At 37.9% G+C, this 22,332-nt stretch overlaps 1 long non-coding RNA gene across 3 annotated transcripts; it reads right to left on the reverse strand.

Annotated features, from left to right (window-relative positions):
- Positions 1-6,756: 6,756 nt before the first annotated feature.
- On the reverse strand, positions 6,757-19,379 carry LOC124225342 (uncharacterized). Of its 3 annotated transcripts, none has more exons than XR_006885068.1 (3): positions 19,138-19,379; positions 18,072-18,256; positions 6,757-9,485 (listed from the first exon to the last, which is right to left on the reverse strand). It is a non-coding gene; the product is annotated as an uncharacterized LOC124225342 (long non-coding RNA). The 3 variants fall into 3 exon arrangements; XR_006885067.1 differs by having other exon boundaries at positions 6,757-9,457; positions 18,072-18,743; XR_006885066.1 differs by having other exon boundaries at positions 18,072-18,743.
- Positions 19,380-22,332: the final 2,953 nt, after the last annotated feature.

A 22,332-nucleotide genomic window follows, 5' to 3' on the forward strand; every position in this document is an offset into this window, starting at 1 on the left:
TGTTCCCTCTTTTGATTACCTAAGGCAAAACATTGATCCAAACCAACTTTCCCTTGCCATTCATCATTCATCTAGATGGATGCTTCTCAGAATCAGTAGGTGTTAAGAAAAACTAATGTAAACATGAGACCAAAAAGAAATGAGAAAAGAAAAGAAATCATGCCAGATGAACCTTATTCCTTTCTTTGACAGTTTTTAGACTGATAGTTTTGAGGAATGACATTTGGGTTCCCCACTTCAAGAAGTTACTTGACAAGGCTTCTTATGATCTCCTTTGGGAAAGTTTGAGTCAAATATGTGAATAAGATGACTCTGAGAGAAATATCTAATATATCAGATATCTTAATTAGAATAAAAAAAGATATTGGGAGACAAAATAATGGACTGAATCCAAGGATGAGGGAAATGACGTTTGACAGTGGCACGTACAAAGCAGACTTGATGTGAGATGAGATGGGTCAACACTGCTAAATGGTTGCCAAGAAGATTAATGAGATTTTATTCATAAAAATCCAGTACTTAGAAAAAATTTTTAAAAAGTGGTCATCACACTCTGCTTTCCATTAGTCAGTCCACATCTAGAAAATTTCATTCAATTTTGAGTAGCACATTTAAAAAGGCAGATACACAAACCGGAGTGTGGAGACTAATAAGAATGATCAAGGTATTTGAAATAATGCCATAGGAGGAGTGATTGAAGGTACTAGGTGTGTGAGGCCTAGAGAAAAGAAGCTTCTAGAAGGAACATAATTTCTTCCTTTAAACATCTGTAGGACTGACAAGTAGAAAAGAGAACAGACTTACATCATATGGCCCAAGGGTAAAATGAGAAATGATAGAACAGTCTAAGAAAAAAGTATTCAAACTATCTGAGTTGTCCAAAGATGGACTTGCTGATCAGGGAGGTGGTCCATTATAGACTAGCAGAGAAAATTCAAACAAAATATAGACTAGATGGCTTGTATGAGTTCTTCATCATTGAAAGTCCAGAGATCTAGAATCCAAAGGGAAATTTGGTGGAAGCAAACATCAAAAGTGCCTTCTGAAAAATCGTATTCATTTTTTTGTAACATCTGTGTCCCTGCGTTTTCCTATTAACCTGGGTAGTTAAAAGCCAATGATAATGTAATCTGAGACTTCCTAAAATGCTTTACCACATTTACTTTCAATATCTTTGTAAAGTAAGGACAAGTCAATTACCATGTTTCTCATTTTACAGAAGATTCCCTCTAGTGACTTTTTCATTTCCATTATTGCATTCTTCAGCTCTTACTGGTTCTTTTTTTATATTTTCTAATTTCTTTGTTGAAGTTCTCACTGTGTTCATCTATTCTTCTCCCCAAATCAGTGAGCATCCTTATGACTAATAGCTTGTACTCTATCAGGTAGGTTGTTTACCTCTGTTTCATTTAGTTCTTTTTCTGAGGACTTGTACTTTTCCCTTATTTGGAACATATTCCTTTGTCTCCTCTTTATCCAACTTCTCTGTGCTTATTTCTATGTGTTAGGTAGATCAGCTACATCTCCCAAACTTGGAAATCAGCTAACTCAACTCCAGAAATTTTAAAGGAGATAATTATTGATAGATCTAGAACACGAGACCTTTGATTCACGAAAATAGAACTTTCAGCTGTGCCTTTTGATCTTCACTGTTTGATATACCTCTTAAAATTCTCCTTAATGTTGATTGAGATCATTAGTTGATTAATTCAAGTTCATTGAGTGCTATCAAATTCCTAACCCGTTATTCTATAATCGTGGTAATACTTTATGAGAATAAGTGTTGATGATATTCTAAGGGAATGGACAAGTTGTTCTTCTCCTGAAGGCTTCAAGACACTGTGATCATTCTACTATTGACTAGGTCATACTTTTCTGCTGAATCTACCAGTTATCACACTGAGGCAGAGTAAAAGAAAACTCTGGGAATCAAGAAGTGCTGATGACCTCAGTTGCGCACTACAATGCCACTGCATTTTGGTTTTCTCCATCGCCCTACTGTTAAACTGTGATATCACTCTCAATGCAATACTTGACCCTATGTAGTGATAGTGGTGTGCTTGCCTATGGCAAGCATTTAAACTGCTCTAATCATCTGCAAAAAAAAAGATGGTTGTTTTAGTCCTTGAGTTTATTACAAGTTTAACACTAATCAGGTTTACCTGATGTCAGGAAATAACCTTGGTCCTTTGGCAGTTAATATCCCACGGGGTAATAATCAGAAGGCTGAAAGGAGAAGCCTAAAGTGAGGGTTTTCTGATGGGCTAACTTAAATGATCTAGGTATTAGGTACAAAAGATATAACCAGAGCTAAATTTAATCCTCAGGTCTCATGTAATTTTTACTAGTTGAGGCTAATCTGAATTGTCTCATCCTTGAAGAATCCTCTCTAGGCACATACCTGACACTTAGGGCTCCTCAACTTGCTGAGGCTCCCTCTACCATCATTATAGCTCTGCCACACTGTAAAAATTCAATGGATTCTGTCAAACCAGGATAACAAATCTCTCAAAGTGTTGAAACAATTCATGGTCAATATATGCATAGAATAAGTTATGCAGATAGATTAATAATAATCACACACACATACACACACACAATCTTTTTCAGGACTGGTTTGCCTGAAATCTTGGCATCTTTCAGTGTCAAATGACTTTAAAACGTGATTATCTGAGCCTCCTGAATGGAGAGACAGTAAACTGGCAGAGAAATAGATATAAGATGATAACAACATTCCACATTTTGCTAGCTATATATAGTGTCATCCTTGGGATGAACAGATGCCAGGATTCCTAGATCAATTAAGTAGAGTGCCACTCCCCAGAGTTTCCTATATGAGAATTGGGTATACTAACAGAATTTTGATAATAGCAAAGAGTTTGCTAAATATCCATTTTTTATTTTTAAGAGTATCCCTATTTGAAATCTAGGAGCCTAAAAATACATGCAAACCAAATGCTGATGCATTGCAGGACCTACATGTTATGATTTCCTCATTGCATCTGGTAACTGCATGTTATTAGCTACACTTGGTACAACTCGATACAGCTTGACATATTCTGGGATTTATTAAAATGTAAATGACAAAGCAGAAAAGAATGTTCAGACAATTGGATTACTCCATTGACTGAATGTTCCAATACTGTATCTATTTTTGTCAAAGCAATGGTGGCTCCTGCTGTGGAATGCTCAATGGAATATTCCATTGCAGGGAATGGGGAGAACTTGCATAAAGAAAATTGAAACCTAATCATTGAATTTTTAATTCTCCTCTCCAAAAGCAACAGATTACCAATACTTTCTAAAAGAAATTATGGTAATTTTGGCACATAATTATTGGAAGATTATCATTCACAACTATGTATTCAGCATCTATTATTGGATCTGTAACTTCATTCATGAAAACAATGATGCATTTGCTTGTTTTTGCTCTTGGCCTTGGTTTGTTTCAGTTACAAACATTATGTGATGAGCATGAATATATGTGATATGGCAGTGAATATGCACAATCCAAGAGAGACATTTTCCTGGTGGGAACTGCTATTATTTATGCTGGAGAAGAGAAGGCTGGGAGGTAGGTGTCTTTAAGGACATGAGGGGATTGAGTTTAGAGAGAATGGAGACCAGCTGTTCTTTCTCTCCACAGGAGAGAAGAGAAAATGGGATTAAACTACAGGGTGAGGGATTTGGAATCGAAATTAAACGGAATTTCTCAACTGTATAGGCTCTCAAACACTGAAACGTGTTTCGGAGGAAGTATGTGAGCGTTAGTTTTATTTTGATGCCTTAAAAAAATGGAAAGGCACAGTTTCACTATGTGGTCTTCTATGGATGAAGAAGAGTGGACTAAATGATTTATCATTCCCGGATTCTCTTGATCCATGAGTAGAATCTAAAAATGGGGTGGTGGGGGGAGGTGGTAACTAAGAGAGGTAATTTTTTTTATGGTAGTTATTTTTCAAAGTCAACTTTTCTCATGGGGACAGACTGGCAGTTTTTACCTGTACTGTGCAATGTTAAACTGAATGGAATGTCATGTAATAAGGTGGGTTGGGGACAGAGGATGTGGGAACACAATGCACTCTTTTATTTTCTCCTCCCACTACAATTTCTGCTATTGAGTAGTTCAAGTTTAAAGGCAAAATGTCCTTCCTAGTTATGTATGGAGCTTAACACACGTCTATTGATTTTTGAATTTGTAAGAATGTGGTTAAGAGCTCCTAGGGAACTGAATTCTCTCTTTACAGTTGCACATATAATGTTGTATGTTTATTTAAAAGAAAAAGTTGCACTCTAACAAAATGAATCTATCGTGCTCACATTTGATTAACAGAAAAATTTGAGTCCATGGGTTTCAAATTGGTCCAAATTCAATTCTTACTTTTAAAAATTATGACCACAGTAGATGTTGGTTGTCTCTTGATTTGAAGATAATTGTATTTTCCATTTCCTGATACAGCTTAGTGCAGCAAAAAGAGCATTGTGTTAGAGCCAGAAACCTGGGGTCAGGTCTTATCTCAGTCGTGAACTGGCTATTTGACCTGGACAACTCAGTGACTCTTAATTATTGGCTTATATCCTAAAAAATTAAAAGTAAAATGAAGATATGTTAGAGAGGTGATTTTCAAGTTTCTCTTTTGGATTCTAATATGCTATCAATTATTGGTACCAATAGCTCTTGATCTCTGAGCACACTCTAAGACTACATCCTCATAAGTTAGAAGTTCTCAACTTTGTCTGCACATACCCAGGGGAGCTTTAAAAATACCCAGGGGATCTTGAAAAAAATCCCAATCCCCCATGCCAATTAAATCAGAGTCTTTTGAGGAGAGACCCAGGTATCAGTATTTTTTAAACACCCCACATAGTTACACTGTGCAGCCAAGACTGAGAACTCCTGCTTTGGGTACAATGCAGGGAGAGGAACTGAGATAACTAGATTATTGTTGTTTCACTATAAGCACAAGAATTGTGTGCATCTTATTCCCTCATATATCCCCAGGACCTAACAAAGTACCTGGCACATAGTAGGTGCCCAGGAAATAATAACATTTTTAGTGAACTTTGGCCAACCTCTAAAAGGAATCTGGCTTGTCAAATCTGGTACATACTTTGATCATTTTTACTTTAGTCTTAGCCACTGACTAAGAGCTCAGTTTTCTACCTTGTTTGCCAGTGTAAAAAATGAAGGAAAGTGAAGTAAAGGGTAATTTCATTGCAAGGATACAATTCAACCATCCTTGGGATGAAGGTAAGGAAATCGTCTATCACCATATCCCTTAGAGAAGAACCCTTGGGAATCTAAAGACACGACTCCACACATCGAGGTGAAAGTTTAAATAAAACAAAATGTCTGAGTATTCAGGTGTCATTCATTCATTCAGCAGATATTTATGAAGTACTTACATTGTGCCAAGCACTGTGACAGGCTTTCTCAACTAGAGTTTTATTCTAGAATTAAACCCTAATTCCCTGGGCAACTTTACAGGTAATGAATTAACTTCCTTCTTAAGAATATAGTAAAGTATTAGTTATATATCATTCTTGAGAGAATTGAGAAAATAGTCACCCAATTTTTCTGCTCTGTGGTTCAGATGACAAACTCCCTTAAGAAAGGCTGCAAGTCTAGGGGATGAAATGACGAACAAAACAGAATACTCGTCTTTTAGAACAGCACTGTCCAACAGAACTTTCTCTATGATGGAACTGTTCTATATCTGTGCTGTTTGATAGGATGGCCTCTAGTGACATGTGGCTATTGAGCACTTGAGATGTGGCCAGTGCACCTGAGAAACTGAATTTTTAATTTTATTTAATATTAATTAACAAATTGAAGTAGCCATATACGGGAATGGCTAACCTATTGAACAAGGCAGCTCTAGAATCTCATTCAAATGGAGGAGATTGGCACATAAATTATCATAATCTTGGTGATAGGTGCCAATAGGAGGTAAACACAGAATGCTATGAGAGCACCGAGGTGGGGAAGCTAGTAGTTAGGGGAAGTGGATGCTTGGGGTGAAGACTTCTAAGAGGAAATGACTTCTAAGATGAGACCTGAAGGACAAGACATGGACTCTGGAAGGGGTAGTAGAGAGAACACTAAACAGAAGGTCAGGTATGTGAGAAAGTCCAGAAGATAAAGAGAAAATTAAATTTAAAAATGGCAAAGATGTATGGCAAGAACCAAAAAAAGCAGTGGGAGAGAGGTACTTCATGAGTGTAGAGAGGAGTGTTGAGGGTCAGGATTCAGGATACGAAGGGTTTTAGGTGTCATGATATTCAAAGGGCAATGGGAGGCCACTGAAAAGTTTGAAATTGTGGAATAATATGATCATATTTGTGGTTTAGACAGATTTCTCTGGCTCCTACTTGGCTGTGTGGAAGAGAAATCTGAGGCATGATGCAGTAGTCTAGGTGAGAAATGAGGGCTGACTTAACCATAGTCACATAAAAGATAGAGAAAAGGAGACATATTTGAAAACAAAAAGAAGGAAAAATCAAAAGGATTTACCTGGTTGACTGCCCATGTCAGGTAGAAAGAGAAAAGACAAGGATCACACATTGGTTTCTGACTTGGGTAGATTATAGTGCCTTTTACTCAAAGGCAACATGGGATGGTTTAGAAATTGTCTCTAAATTTCAATTTTCCCACCACGTTAGATTATTTGATCCTCGTGGATCCTGAAATTAGCTTTTATATACACTAGTGAAAACGAATTATGAGAGCACGCTCTTTCAAGAAATCAACACAAGTTCACAGTTGATGCAACATTGCTTTTATTGGGGGTTTGGGGGACATATGACAAAGTCTCATAAAATGTCAACAAAGTCACATTTTGTGCTTGGCTACTCTTTAAAAAATCCTGTTTATTTAAAAATCACTTAATGAGAACTGTGTGAAATATGGCCAATAATCATCATTTTGAAAACAGGACGAGCTGAGCCACAAGGAGGTCTAAGTCTGACAATGCCAGATACCTAAGTGGAAATTTACAACAGTCAAATATTCAGGTACTTCCAAACATCTAGATGTTTGTCCTTAAGTAATCCCAGCTTAATTGACTCCTTCAAGACAGAATTGCATTTTGAACCTCTGTGTTATCCACCTGACCATTTTATTAAGCATTACTAAATGCCAACCAAATGTAAAGGGGCTGATAAAGAAAAGTGAAATTTCCTTAACTCTAGCTTTTTATTGCCGAAGTACTCTTGAGTTAGTTACATGGATAAGTGAGGATTAAAATAGCAAATAACTATTGATATTTTCAAAAACATAAGGACTATTGAAACAATCATGTATAAATAGTCATCAGAAGCACTTATGAATACATACTGTGCACTAAGTTGATTAAGAAAATGCTCTTTAGGAGATCTGATTTGTTTGGGTAAACTAAGAATTCCAAATAACTTAAGAATATCATTGAAGACATTGTACACACAACTTGGGCCATTACGTGTTCTTTGGGGATGGACTGTTGACAATTTCTGGATCTAACGATGTTAGTTCACAGCTAGCTATTTGTGCCATCGAGGTGAGAAGCCAAAGAGGTGCAGAATTGAAGCCATCTACTAGGTACAATGCTCCCTGATCACCCAGATAGAACGTTTTCATTGATCAAATTCAAGTTTCTACTTGAACAGGGTGGAGTAGTTCAAGAGCCTCTGAGACTAGACTGAAGGGCCTGGTTTCTGGACCTAGATCCGCCACACTCAAATGCGTCATCTTCCATAAGTCACTCTAACTATATGGATTTATCTCATCTGTGAAAAAGAACATTACAATAGATGACCTTTAAGCTCTCCCACCCCCCTTTTAATTATTCTCAAGAATTTGAGATTTCTTGCAGACCAAAGTGAACACCTCATTAAAGTCTGGCAAAAAAAAAAAAAAAAAGCCTAAAATGCTGAAAACCTCTGTTGCCCAATTTTTTCAATTTTCTATCATGAAAATACATTCTATTATTCAAGTGTTTTAACCAGAAAATGAAAGTTTTTATGGGATAATTAAATGAAGTAACTATTTGTTTACCATAGAAAAACATCAAAGCGTACAGAAGAAGTAGCAATATGGTGACATTGACCACAACATTCTGACTTCATGCTTTAGATAGATCGTGAGCTTTGCAATCGCAATTCTGAATATAAACCCTGTATACGGCACTTTGGCAAGTTACTTAATCTCATTAAACCTCAGTTTTATTGTCTGTAACATAGGGATAATAACACCTATTTTGCAAGATTGTTGGGAGGCTTAAGTGAGTTAATATGTAAGATGCTTAACAGATAGTGAGAACTCAATAAATACCAATTACTATTAGGTTAACAGAAAAATCACAAGTTCTCCTTATAATCACCAATCACTCTCATTTGCTTTAATGGCAGAGAAATGCAATTACAATTCTAGGTGAAATCTGGAGTGGGAGAGGGGAAATGTGTATGCAAATTCTTTACCATATATGTATATATATGTTGGCATTGAATGTCTGAGGTGAAGTCAACTAGATGTGTGTATTCATAATTCCTAAACTCAGCAAGTAGGTTCCTTCTTCCATGGTTTTGCTCACAAAACTGATCCATCTGGAGGACTCTATTTTCTCCTTCCTTTCCATTTATCTGAATCTTTAACATCCTTTGAGATTCATCTTATATTTTCCTCCTTTGGGAACTTTCTTCCTAAACAGACCAGTTTTGTCCAGCTCATGGTGACCTCCTCTAAGCTCCTTGTTTGTATCCTTTATTTTGTTTTGGTTTTGCTCTTATCGTCTATTGACCCAATTTGTTACTTATCTTTTCAAAAGTTTATGTACCTCTGTCTGACTAGATTTAAACTCTAGAAGTAGTAACGATGTCTCACAGAACCTAGCTTACTTGATTTAAAAAATGGTTGATTGTTGGTGTCAGGTGGAATAATTTGATATTTCTATGCTGCATTATGAGTGTTTTACACCACTATTTTATCCTTTGGATTGCCTCTGACTCCGTTGTTATTTCGAAAGTACTTTATTTTCTCTAGGTTACTCTTAAGATCAAACTCTGTGTGTGGCTAAAAATCAATCTACTTATAGCATTAATTTTGTTATAACATTAACACATTTGTGCCATTTTTGATTTTAAAATCACTGCATTAATAAGCATGTTCATACTAGGAAAAATTTTAAAAAGTGAATGTCACACCGAATTTAAATACAAACAGAGGAATACACACGAGGAAGGGAAAGTCCTTGGCTCCTTAGAAATCTAATCTAGATGTTGTTGTTAAGTTTTTCCGTTTCTTGAAAAGATTGCCTCTTGTTCTGAGAGTTCTGTTGGCTGAAACTGTCCCATTTGGGTGTGCTGCTTAGCAGGAGAGGTTTCTTCAGGTGATGGCTTTCTTTGTTTCAACTTCATAGTTGGCTTGCGCGTCCTTCAGTGCATTGGTCTCTGTAGTCTTTGTCCTTTCACTGGGGAGACATTCCTGAGGGGGGGGGGGGCTATAGGATCAGCTGAAAGGAACATCAACACAACTAAAAAAATAACAGAACATGTCACGGAAAGTTATCACATTGACTCTTTAATAAAAATAAATAAATGTAATGATACTTTGGGGGCTATGCTGTTTCTAACTACAAGTGAAATTCTGCATCATCGGAAAAATGTAGCTCTTTCTCATTGTTCACTTTGCTCAAGAATTGGTCAAGCAAGTGTATCGCTTGAGTGTGTGTGGGAGCACCACTTAATTGCTCTGGGAGAAAATGCTCCATCAGAAAAACTTCAGGTTTATCCAACAGGCAACTTACTAAAATAGGACATGCAGGAAAACAACAAAAGAACACAGGACGTTAAGGACACACTCAAAAAATCTAAAGACTAAACACAAAATAAAATAACTGTGAGTTCATAAGTGCTGAGTGAATGAAGTCACTAGAATGATTAGGAGTTAATGTTAATTCCTCGTATCTGTCTTCGTATTTCTAGTGCCTCGCTCAGAGCATGACATGGTACCCACTGAAAGAAAGAATGAAAGAACAAAAGGGAGGGAGGGCGGGAGGAAGGAAGGTAGGCAGGAAAGAAAGAAGAACAGAGAGAGAAATAGTGAAGGAGGAGGGAGGGGGAGAAAGAAAAGAAGAAAAGAAAGGTTTCTAAAATGCAGAAGGGCCGAGAGACAGAGTGTGCAGAGAGAAAGGCAGGGTGCGAGCAAGTTCAAAGACTTGGGAGCCAGGGACGGCAGGTTCACTTAATTCAAAAAGAGATTACACATTCAGAGTGGTTTCAGAAAATGCGGTGGGACAATTTTCAGGAGGTTTTGAAAACGTTAGGATTTAATTTGGGAAGTGTGCTGTATTACTGTAACTATCGTAGTAACACAATTTAAATGAATCAAGTGGAAAGGGAATTGTGAAACTCGAAGGCATCAACCCAACGGGAAAAAACAAACCATATTGCAAGAAATTAGACGAAGACAGAAGGACTAAAGAATATGGTCTTAAAATAGAAAGGCAGGTGCTTGTCTGGGTTTCTTCTATGTTAATGTTAAAGGAAATGGGCTTAGAACTCAGATCAAGAATTTCCTTCTCCCACTGTGTAGCTTTTTTCATTCCTCAGCTGTTCTTCTTTTCTGACACTGCCCTTCCTGAAAATGAACTTCAGTCTTTACTGTTTTAGCATCAAGGCAAAGTATGTTAGTAAATACGGTACCTGGAGGTGGAATCAAATATAACTTGAAAGGGCAACTGTCGGTACAAACAGACTCTGGATTCAAGGGGTCTGGAGTTGTTCTTGTACCTCTATACTTTAGAATAGTTTCAAAAATTCTTAGAACTGTAAAAGAATTTAGAGACCAACTAATCCAACTCACACATGTTACAGATAAGGCTGTCTGGGAAGAGATGTATTAATGTTTCTTTTATTTTACAAAAGTTATTATGAATGAAACACACTTTGCAGGTGGATTTTAATTTAACTAAAGTGTTTATTGTCAGCCTCTTCATTATGCCAGCACAATGGAGATGCATAATGAGTTAGGCACAGCAAAAGGGACACACTACCACATATCACTGCTTTCTGCCCTAAACGCTTTGGGTACATTGAAGATGTTGCTTCTCTAGATGACAGGTATATTTTTTCCCCTAAAACCTGTAAAACAACCTACTGTTAAATATTGTTAATAGGTATTTTTCTGTTCTGATCAAGCATGCAATAACTGATCCCGGATGAGTAATTAAATATACATCTTACAGATTTTAGAATTCATTATTTTGTGAACATAGAGTGAGAGGGTGGGGTGCTAAGCTTTTGATACACGTATGAAAGACTCATTTGCAAATAAATTAAAATGCTATTGTAGTAAGGAAGGATGTTTCACAGAATTTTTTGGTGACTCCTTTGCATGGCTAATAATGGAAAGTCCTTGTATACATGAGCAGATGAAAAGTAAACCAATGTATTTCTTTAGTGTTACGTAGAGACAGCTCATGTAAAATACCTTTTTTATAATATGGACCCCATTATTAAAATAAATTTTGAGAAATAAATAGTATAAATATGTGAAACACCATATTCTAGGTGTCTATTATAAGTCAAATGTTTAACAAACCAGCTTTCTTTGGAGCCTCTGCCTACTTAATTGGAATGAGTAATATCTTGTATCATCTCAACATGAGCCTCCCTTGGAATCCTTTTTGTCTCCTGAACATATAAGCATAAATTGGGATCCTTGCATCGTCTTGCTTAGGGTCCCTCTGTGATCTGATGGTAATGATTCTCTGAATTTGCATCAAGAGCATCTTCTCCTACTGAGCACATAGCAAGTGCCAAGTGCCAGGCTGACCAATCAACTCACAGGTGCTCTGTCTGGCATCTTCCTTAATAGCTAGATCTTCAGGGGTCAGCTCCTTGGAGGAGGATCTCCAGTCCAAGGAGACCCCATGTCCAGACACCAAAAGGGAAGTTGATGTTAGTGCACAAATGACCTAAGGCAGAGATTCAGTGATTCATCATGTGCCATGCAAAATGAAGGAAAAATAGAGAAGAAGTTGTTTATTATTGTTATGATTTTGATTGCTTTGATTAGATTAAAATTATTATCTCTGCCTAAGGCCATTTCCCTGGCATTTTATCTCATTATTCCAATAAAGGAAATGGATTTCCTATGAGTAAGATTTACTATTCTAATATTCTCCATTACTTCGAGTCGTCCAAAGTCAGGATGAAAACGAAATCAGTAAAGAGTAGCAAATATTTTACAAATAACTCAAGTGTCCACAATGACAATCCTTTTAGAGATAATTAATTTCCAACATCTAGGTCACACGCGTTTAATCTTGCCTGAGAATGCTAACTGTATAGTCCTTTTATCCTTATACTCGTTAACAAGAATTATTTTTTAAAGCTGACTTTAAAAACATTCTACTCAGGAGCCATTTCAAATGATGAGAAATGCCCAAGGAAAAAAAATCTCAAGTAGGCAACATGTAAAGCAACACACAACTATATGCGCATTAGTATAATTACACATTGCAAATGATATCGGATGTATCTAATATCTAATTTTTTGAAAGCTGATTCCACTTGAGATTTCAATAACAGCATCAACATTTTGCAGGTGGCTCCTTCTGTATAGTATCCAAAGGGAATTATTCCTCTAATGTGCTTCAACCCTCAAGTAAAAGCTGAAGCTCTCCCTTAAAGAACCAATGAACAATGAACACCGAGAATATTACCTTGATAGATAAAGCAAGGGGGGAGGGTGCCACCAAACATGGATTCAGCATGGTTATTTATTCTATTCCTTCTGTGCATAGGGTCCTTATTTGCTTCAAGTAATAAGAAACAAACTTAAATACAAGCCTCATTAGAAAATGTGGAGGAGGCTTCATATATATATATTCTGAGCAATAATATGAAAAGCTAAGAGGCTGATGGTTTTTTAGATCAACTGATAAAAGAGAAATGTGCAGTTGAATGGCAGATTATACCTTTGACTGAAAACAGAGAGCCCGACAATAAATTCCGCTCTTATAAAACATACGATTAATTTGTCCTAAATAGGATGCTGGATCAAACCTCCATTTTGAGGAATAAGCTTTTGTCCTCATCTTTCTGAATCAATCATCAAATAACCAAATATATATTTTTGATCTTGGAGAATGGAGCATATTATTCAAGTTGATTGGATCCATTTTCTTGATTCCTCCTTAAAGATCTTTCTGCTAATTAGTCAGGGTTACTATTGAATTATTTAATTATCTGCACTTCTGTGCAATGAAATATGTTGTCATATCACATACTTTATCATGTTGTTGCTGTTCACACTTAATGATCCCTCTATAGTTAGCAGAGTCCTTTGTTCTGCTCAGTAAGTGGTTCTAGAAAGGGGGTGGGCCCAGAAAGGAGGAGCCTTGGGGTTTGTAAAATAAAATCATACATTCCTGGTGCACATGCAAAACTTTATGCATTTACATGAATTTCCTTTCAGAAATTAAGTTGCAATTCCATTTGGAATCAGCTAAGAGGCACATGTCGGTGACTTCGAATGCAGCCAGAACGATATGACTGTACCTTGAACATCTCTCCAGTGCATTTCCACTGCAGTGCAATGGTAAAACGACGATTTAAATTTTTTTTTTTTAATCAGCAAGGAATGTCTTTAACAAGGAAGAAGTAAATTATGATAATTACTCTGAATGGTCGGATCCTTGAGCATTACTAATTAGCATTTATTGCCTGGATTATAGAACAATACATGTGAAACCGAACTGCGATTGCTCTTTTACGTTGAAGAACTGAAAAAGGCAGGGGAGCAAGAAGGCAGCACCATGAGTAGTCGAGTCAGTAGTTTACGTCTCCTGGATAGTGTGTAGAACACCTCACTTTTGAAATACACTAATGTGGTCCTCAATCTTGATAGCCCATTCCTTTTTTGTGTTGGGCACATATTTATATGTGATATCCTAGGCATGGGGGACTAATGAGAGGAGAAACATTTTGGCTATGATGTCATTTTGGGACAATTTTATCCATTGTGAGAGTTTAACAATAAAGAGCATAAAACTCATCATTTCATAAAAGTATAAATTTTTCTGTAAAAAGTTTGACTTAAAAATGAAACAAAGAACTCAGTTCTTGGTGAATGAAATTTTACATGTACCTCCCCACTTTCTCTTAGGAGGACTACACTTGAAAATAATTGAGAAACGGCAATTGGTTTCGGGCTTAAGAGTCTTTTTTCATTAGGAATTTGTAATAAAATAGATTCTGAAACTAAAAATAAATGAGATATTAATCAACAGACCAATCATGTAAATAAATGCCACTCATATAATTTGGCAACTGAAATGCCTAAATAACCCGGTAGGTAGGAGAGAAAGAGAGGAAAAATTAACCATTCATCATTTTTGCTGCAGTCTCCCTGTTTTCTTCCACACCCCATTATAGCGAATGAAGAGAAAAGAACATCGTAAAATATAAAGCCAGTAGTAAATACGGTCGCTAGTCTCCCCAGTACCTTCCATGGATTCCCTACCCTGATCCTTTTTAGTTTGAAAGAATAAGTTTGACTAAATCTGTGAGGAGATTAAACAGGCTGGTGATAAAAATTAATTCTGCTGAATGAGCAAATGCATTTGGATTGCAGAGATGCAAATAAGATAATACTTTTCTGTTCCTTTGACATACCAAGCGGATTACTTTAGAATGTTAAATTTGATTTTATTAGAATATATTAGCAGTGTTTTAATTAATACCAATCAAACATTTTCTTTCCCTGAGGCTTGATGTGTTCCTAACGCTTTCTAAATCATCTGTCCTTTATCCATCCAAAAACCCCCCACCAAATTGCCAAAGCCTTTTGTTACATTCTTCATAATTTTACTGTATTCGATAGAAAACTACAAGCTGTTTACCTAAAGGTGTCTTGCCCATAAAATTAGTTCCCAGGTGCTGGGTTTAAAATGAGTACTATTCATTAGTACAGTTGATTTTTTAAAAACGTGGAATTAGAGACTCGAAAATAAACATCTTCTGTGTTTTTCTTTTGGGGAAAAATGTTGCAAAAGGAGTTTTGGCTGGTTCGTATGACTTGGCTTTATTCTCACTAGAGCTTCCTAGAGCTGTTAAATTTCCAACTGCATTGGTTTTGAGCTGGCACTTCTTTGGAAACAGAGGCAAAAAAGGAATTAAAAAAAATGCGGGGGGAGAATCTAGTTAAAAATACGGTGAACCAGTGTGCCCTGTGAACTGAATTGTAACTGTGTGTTCCAAGGAGGTGCGCATTGCATTTCTCTCATTATCCCCTCCTTTTCTCTCAAGCTTCCTGTCCTTCTGTGTCCGAAAGCTCCAGTTCACTTCTTTCTCTTTTCTTCCTGCAATGCACCCCCCCCCCCCCCCCATTTCCCCCCCTTTTTTTTTTTTTCATCTGCCAAGCTGGATTTGCACTTTTAAAGATCAGTATCAATAATGCCCTGCTTGTTTCGGTTGCACTCTCCCTTTAAAAGACAGCCCCCTCTAATTGATGCGTCTGGGCTAGTCTAGACTGGTAGTGATTGAACCAACCACCAATTATGTTATTCATTTCACTGAACTTCACTGATGGGCTTGGTGAAGAAGAAGGGGTGTTGAGAAACCTGCCCTTACTGAAGCAGTTCCCTGCTGAAATATAAAATCTTGTGTGTCGTTATGCACTCGTAAGTGGCTATGTGATCAGTTGTATGATAGCAACCTCAGAACACGAGCAATCCACTTGAAAACATGTGAAAAACCGAAAGAGTGCCTTGGAATTACAAATTGTATCACTTGTATTAAATTACTATCCTGCTATCATTTCAAATCACAGAAGAATTATATCTAGGATGCTTTTATTGATCCATGCATACATTTGCATAGAATAAGCTGCAGATATATTTTGACTTCCAAAAGCACCAAATGTTTTGCAAATATTTGATATGAATCACGTAGGAATATATATCCATAAGTTAAATAGATGCCTTTCCAGAATTTCCAAATACCTATGCATACTCGTCAGCTAAGATGGAGGAAAATCATTAATCTATTGTAGAGAAACCAAAAGATGACTTGAAAATCAAGTAACTCTTTCCTTTGAAGCACATTCTGACTATCAAACCTGGAAAGTAATATTTAAATAATATAACTACACAAGAGGTTTCAACAAAAGGCATGGTGCAATGTTGCACAGTTCATCTTCTCAATTCAGTTTTCTGATACAAAATGGTTTCTTGACTACAATTTGGAGTCAATGACTAAAATTGCAATAAACGCCTGAAAAAAAGCAACAGGAAAAGAACAGTTTCCTTAACCTTCGACTACACGTATAAAATGAGGTTACAACCAATATAAAGTCTTTAAAAGAAGAAAGCATTTGAAGTCAGGGCTGATTTAGGTATTTTCCAAAATAGAAGACAAATGTTTGCCCAAGAATACAAAAATTGTTTAAATGAAATTGCATATTGGAATTTTTCACAACAAAGGAAAGGTAAGTTATTATTTCTTTTCTCCAACTATGAGATAGATCTAAATCACTGAAATTATTCTGTTACAAAAAGTTACATTTTCAGAAAACTACAGACTAGGTATGGTAACAATTACCTTAAGATAATTTTAAATATACAGTTTCGTATTATAAATAACTTTTTTGGACTGAATTTACGTCCTGATAAATTTTTTCCAATTTTTAAATGAAGAATAATAGACATTGATTACTCCTAAAGGATATAATAATTGTGTGCGTGTGGTGTGCTATTTCTTTCCTTTTATATATTTAGAAAATGTATTTGCAATCCCTATTACTTTTAAACTCATAGTGTATAATGTTTTAAAACAGATGCCAAACAAGGAGGCTATATCTCTCCTTTTATTTTATTTTTTTAAATCTTGCAAAGTAATATAAATTTAATCTTATTAACCCCATAAATTCCATCCTTCACGTAGAATAGCAAGAGCAGAAATGTTAGCCTTTCGATATTTTAGCCCAAACTATTGGTTCGCTGTGTGTCTGTGTGTCCACTGTCTAGCCACATATGACACACGTGTGTGAGCATTGACTGTATAATATGTCCACATTCTCATTTTAATTGGGCACAATTTTAAGATAAACTGTTGAGTTTAAAAGTTGGAGGCACAGGGCATGCTGGGACTTCAGCTGACATGTTCTGAGGTCAAGCACCAGGTACTGAGCTGTTCTTGTTACGCTCGGATAGTACTGCGTGTTGCTCTCAAGGAATAGACCACGGTAGAAGAGTTCCACAAGCCTCAGGCATCAATAATGTATATAGACATACAGAGAGCAGCCAACGTTCTTATAACAGAATGTATACCTACTTTAACAGAAATCCAGGAGCTGCCACTTTCTGGTCACCTGATCCCATCTAACAATGAAAACCTCAGAGGTACACTCAAATCACTTCAGACAAACTTTCTTTTCTTTTGTTTTTGCTTTAAAGAAAAAAGTTCCACCAAATTTCCAGGATGCAAAGGCACGACTCGCAGCTCCCAAGAGCCTAACCCGTGGATTTAAACGGTAAACATCACAAGTTAGGGTCTCAGGGATTGAGAGGAGCGCAACAAATTGTTCTTTCTTGAGACAAAACAAAGCAAAACAAGAATGACAGGCAATTTCTGATTGAGGTTCATGACTAAAAGGCAACAAACAGGTGGCAGGGTATTCCCTCACTCTCCGAGCTTCTTTAGTTCACTAGATTTAGAATCTATTTAAATATCATGTCTGCATATGCACATACGCAGTACCTCTGGGCGCATATACATACCTGAACACACACTCACGAATAGATCAGAAAAAACTCTGAAGCTTTGAGCAAAATAGTTTACTAAAATGGAAAATAATATGAATAGACCCAGAAATGCCCATGTTTTTAAAACCCTGGTCTACAATACGGATTAAATATCTCTTCAAAGCTTTAATTTACAACAAGCACGAATGACTGCGAAGAAAATGAGGCATCGCTTTCCCCTTGGGCCAGCATGCCGCATGCAAAATCATAGAAATCAGAAGGAGAAGACCAAGAGGTAGGATTTGGAGGCTGTTAAAAGTATAAATACGAATAGCGTTGGAAACTCACCCATCGGAAGCGGAGCAGGGCTGCAGCCTCCTGTAGCACCATTCCGAGCAAGGGGGGGAATGTGAGCTCGAGTGCGCTAGCCTGGGCGAGGTGTTTCAACAGAGGACGGAGAACTGGGCGGAGAGGGGGAGGCGGGGGCAGGAAGCGATACACCAAATCTAGAGACTGTAACTCTGTAGTTTATGCTTCGACGAGAGAGAAAAAAGGCAATTTGGTGGGAGTGGAGGGAGGCACTGGGACTGATCAAATTTTGAAAATAGTTAAAAATTGATTTTTTTTTTTTTTTTTTTTAAGAACAAGAAACCTCCCCAGAGCTGTTTTTCAAAATTTCTTCCTTCTTTCTTTAGCGTGCACTTTGCCAGTCCTGCAAACGGGGCCTCCTCTGCATCAGCTGCTTGGCTGAAGCCAAGGCCAAGTCACCCGAGCCAGCACCAGGCTGTCATTTGGTAGACGCGAAGTGGGAAGGGGTGGGTGCGGGCTGCGAGATACAGCTCCCCCGCCCCACGCCCGCCGCGGAGCCTTTGAAGCCGTTTGCCAATATTTCGGAGGAATCCGAAGCATAATTCCCCTCCATCTTCGCAGACAGCTACCGGTTCTGTACCTGATAGATAGTAGCTTTTCCCCATCGCCTGGAAGCTGAGTTTTCCTGTGCAAAGACGGCTCCTGTGCCGCCTCCAAAAATGAAACGAAAGGGAGGGGAAGTGGGTGGGAAGATGACTCTTTTAAAATTTTTTCTTCCCTTTTTTTCTGTCTTTTTTTTTCTTCTTTTATTCTAGCCTGAGTAAGGTAGATGGCTGGCTAGTCAGAGAGAATGACAAAGCAGCCCCCCACAAGGAAGACACTGGAGGGGGCCTCAAACGCTTAGTAAAAATTCTGAATATTTTGTATATATTTCGGTATGCAACTAAAACCCGTTAAAGCTCGGGGCTCTCTCCCCTTCCTCGCCCCACCTTTCAAAATAGAATCATACCAGCAAGGCAGCTAAATTATGTCTCTTTTCCCTCTGTACAGGGTCTATTCAGCATCCTCACCACCCCCATCTTCAAGACAACTTTTTTTTTCTCACCTCTGTAGGTTCTTCTCAGGCACAATCCTCCGTTCACTTCAGGGTCTCTCCTTTTTCTCTCCCTTCCCTTTTCCTTTTCCTCTCAGAAAAGCTAGTCCGTCATCATCCTACCTAGCTTCTCTCTCTCTCTCCCAACCTCTCTCCCTTTTTCTTTTACTATTAAAAATAATAATAATAATAATGGCCCTTTCGACATAGCAGCATGAAGTGGCTGCCTTTGAGAAAGCACATTTAATCTTTACTGGCTCCCCTAGGCTTCAGTGAAGAAGGAGAAGGCAAGAAAAAAAAGGGAGAGAGAGGAAAAAAAGATTGTAAGGGAGGCTGCTGACGGACAGCAAGCATCAGGCACAAATCAGCGACAAGTTGAATTTTCCTAGACCACACTGCCCCCTTTCTTCTCAGCTCTCTCCCTAGGCTCCTGGAAAGCCCGAGTGTCTGGTTACAGGAGGCAACGGGTCTCTTTTTGCCAACCATGGTGCAGATTCCTCGCATGCCTGCTTAAATCTCTGGTAGAATAAGGAATCAATATCCCCCTGTAATCACCTTTAGCTCTTCTATGGCTTCCCCTCTTTCCTGAGAATCCACTTCGCTCCCCTCACCGCTCCCCCGCCCTGCCAGGCTCCTCCATACAAAGCTCGGCAGTCCTGTCATTTCTCACTTCCTTCCATATCTTGGAGACAAGCCTCTCTTCTAATACCCTCTTGCGCTCACTCCCTCTCTCTGTTGTAGTGTGTCTCGTCCCTGACTCGCAGCACCGGATGCGCTAAGGCATCTCCCTGACTACTAATGAGACCAAAAATACACCAGCAGGTCAGGGGGAAGGCCAGACATTGTATTATACAAACAGAAAAAAATCCTCAGCCTGAGAGACCCAGAGATCAGGTATCACATTTTCTAAAAGGAAAAAAAAGGGGGAAAGGAGTGCCTAATTGTTCCGCGTCCCATGGGCATTTCAAGCACCTTTGCGTTGATGAGTGTAGGTGATATATTTTGTGACTCTTGGTGGGTTTTCTTTATAGGAAGAAAGTCAACAATGACCAAATACTTTTTTGAAATCAGCATTTAGAGGAATAAAGAGCAGTGGTTCAAATCTATATTTAAGATACGTAGACACTCTATTCAGTCATGTGGCGACTACAAGGCTAAAACTCTCTTTCCTTTCAATGGCTGGGTTTTGCTTGTTGACTATATTTGCCATATGTACTAATTCACCACTTACGTTTCCTTGGATTTTGAAGTGAACTCATCAGTCACTGTTGCTCATCCTAACCCTTTGCCCTACTGCATACGTTTTCCTTATTCCTGAAGCATTTCTCTTCAAATGTCCATCAGATATATACACACTTCATTGGTCAGCCTAAAGTCCCTTGATAATGATAAGTAATAATTCAGATGACAAAAAAGTGGCACAAGAGAAAAAGGAAAGACATCCCAAGTTGACTAAAGGAGCATCTCCTATCGCTTCTGTTGGCACACATTTTAAAAGCTTGGCTACACAATGATCCTGTACAGCAGGTATCTCCTGAAAATTAGAGTCTCTACCTATCTATACACACAGTGGGTATATTGCCATCTTAACCCAAGTTCCCTGGCTAGAATCATGCAGACAACAGGCAGCACTGTGTTAAGTAAATATCGAGGAAGGAGGGAGGTATCTGAGGATGCAGGTTTCCTCCAAGTCGATGTTTTTAAAAGGTAGCTTCTTTGTGCTCAACTCAGATATTGTGCTTTGTCTCTGACTGTGAAACCTGCAGAAGCACGGCTGGATGCCAAGGAAAAGGAGAAGAAAAAGCAGAGACAAGAAGGAAACACAGAGAGAGGAAGAAGGGAGAGGAGAGGAGAGGAGAGGAGTGAAAAGCAGAGCAAATAGAGGCAAGAAGAGAAATACCTACAATCATAGTGTTGGATTTCTTTTAATCCGTTTTTTTCATTCTGTCTTTATTGGGAAGGAGAAAGAGATGGTTGGCAGGGGTTGGTGACTGGGTTAGAATCTTTTTCAGATTTGGCTAATAGGGTGTTTGCACTAGACTGATGGAGAAAAAAGAAACACACTAGAATAATCATAAAGGGTGGAGCTGTCAAAAAAAATCTTTGACTCACTGGGTGCCTCCCTGTAACGCCAAAATGAATCATTCTTTTAACCAGAATCGTCAATTGTCTTAGTGTACTTGTATATGAAAGCCAGATTATGAGACTCATTGCACTCATCTTCAAAAAGGAAAGGTAAACAGAGAATAAAATTTTCTGAGACTCTCCTAAACCTCTATATATTTGCAACAATAGTTCAGCATGATTTTCACATATGAAGCTAATTTCCCCCTGTCTGTATTCACTCTGCTTACAAAGATATACAAATATATAACTTATGAAAGTTTTGCTATGAACACATCATTTTCTCTATACAACTCAGCGATGTCTTTGGAGGATACTTATTTCAAGCAGTTAACACCTGACCCCAATTTCTGTGGGTAATTAGTGAGCTAGATAACCACACAAAGTGGGTAATTATTTAGTACCCAAGGGTACGCTAGAAGTGGGTAGTGGTTTTGTTAACAAAAGCATATCTCTAATTATTGTATCTATGATGGGTGTTTTAAAAATACCAGTTACTATATCAAGTGAACCATGATAAATAAGTGAAGTATTTTGCTGTCCTTAGCATATACATATGTATATTCTATCATGGTTAATAATATTTACCTCTCTTGTATGGAGTGCTGTGAAGATTAATTAGTTAACATCTGTAAGACTCTCAGAGATGAAATGTGCTAGAGAGCTTCTAAATACAGTATTATTATTGTTATTACTACCTTGGCTAATAATCCAAAGATGGGAGAAGCTGAGGGAGTAGATGCAATTGTCTGGACTATGTCTTAGTTTGAAGATATGCTGAGGTCACAAATATAATGAGTTTGATTATGGGGAGTGGTCTCCTACCTGGCAGAGTGTAACACAGGCTGTCATAGAAAAGAAAGGTAGATGATATTTCATTGACAGCAGGATGGATCTGAGGAGCCAGGGTAGGAGATGAGGAGAGGGAGGAGCAGAAGGAAGGAGTCAGTGATGGGTCGGGAAGGAAGCTGAATCAGCTGGACCACACCCTCCTTCCAAAGTCTTTCTAGCCTTCCTTTGATGAGCAGCAAATATACACAAAAATCCCCAAAGAAGACATCCATGCAAGTCCTGGGACAAATT

Source organism: Equus quagga, chromosome 14 (assembly GCF_021613505.1).
Source record: "Equus quagga isolate Etosha38 chromosome 14, UCLA_HA_Equagga_1.0, whole genome shotgun sequence".
In the NCBI taxonomy this organism is placed as follows: domain Eukaryota; kingdom Metazoa; phylum Chordata; class Mammalia; order Perissodactyla; family Equidae; genus Equus; species Equus quagga.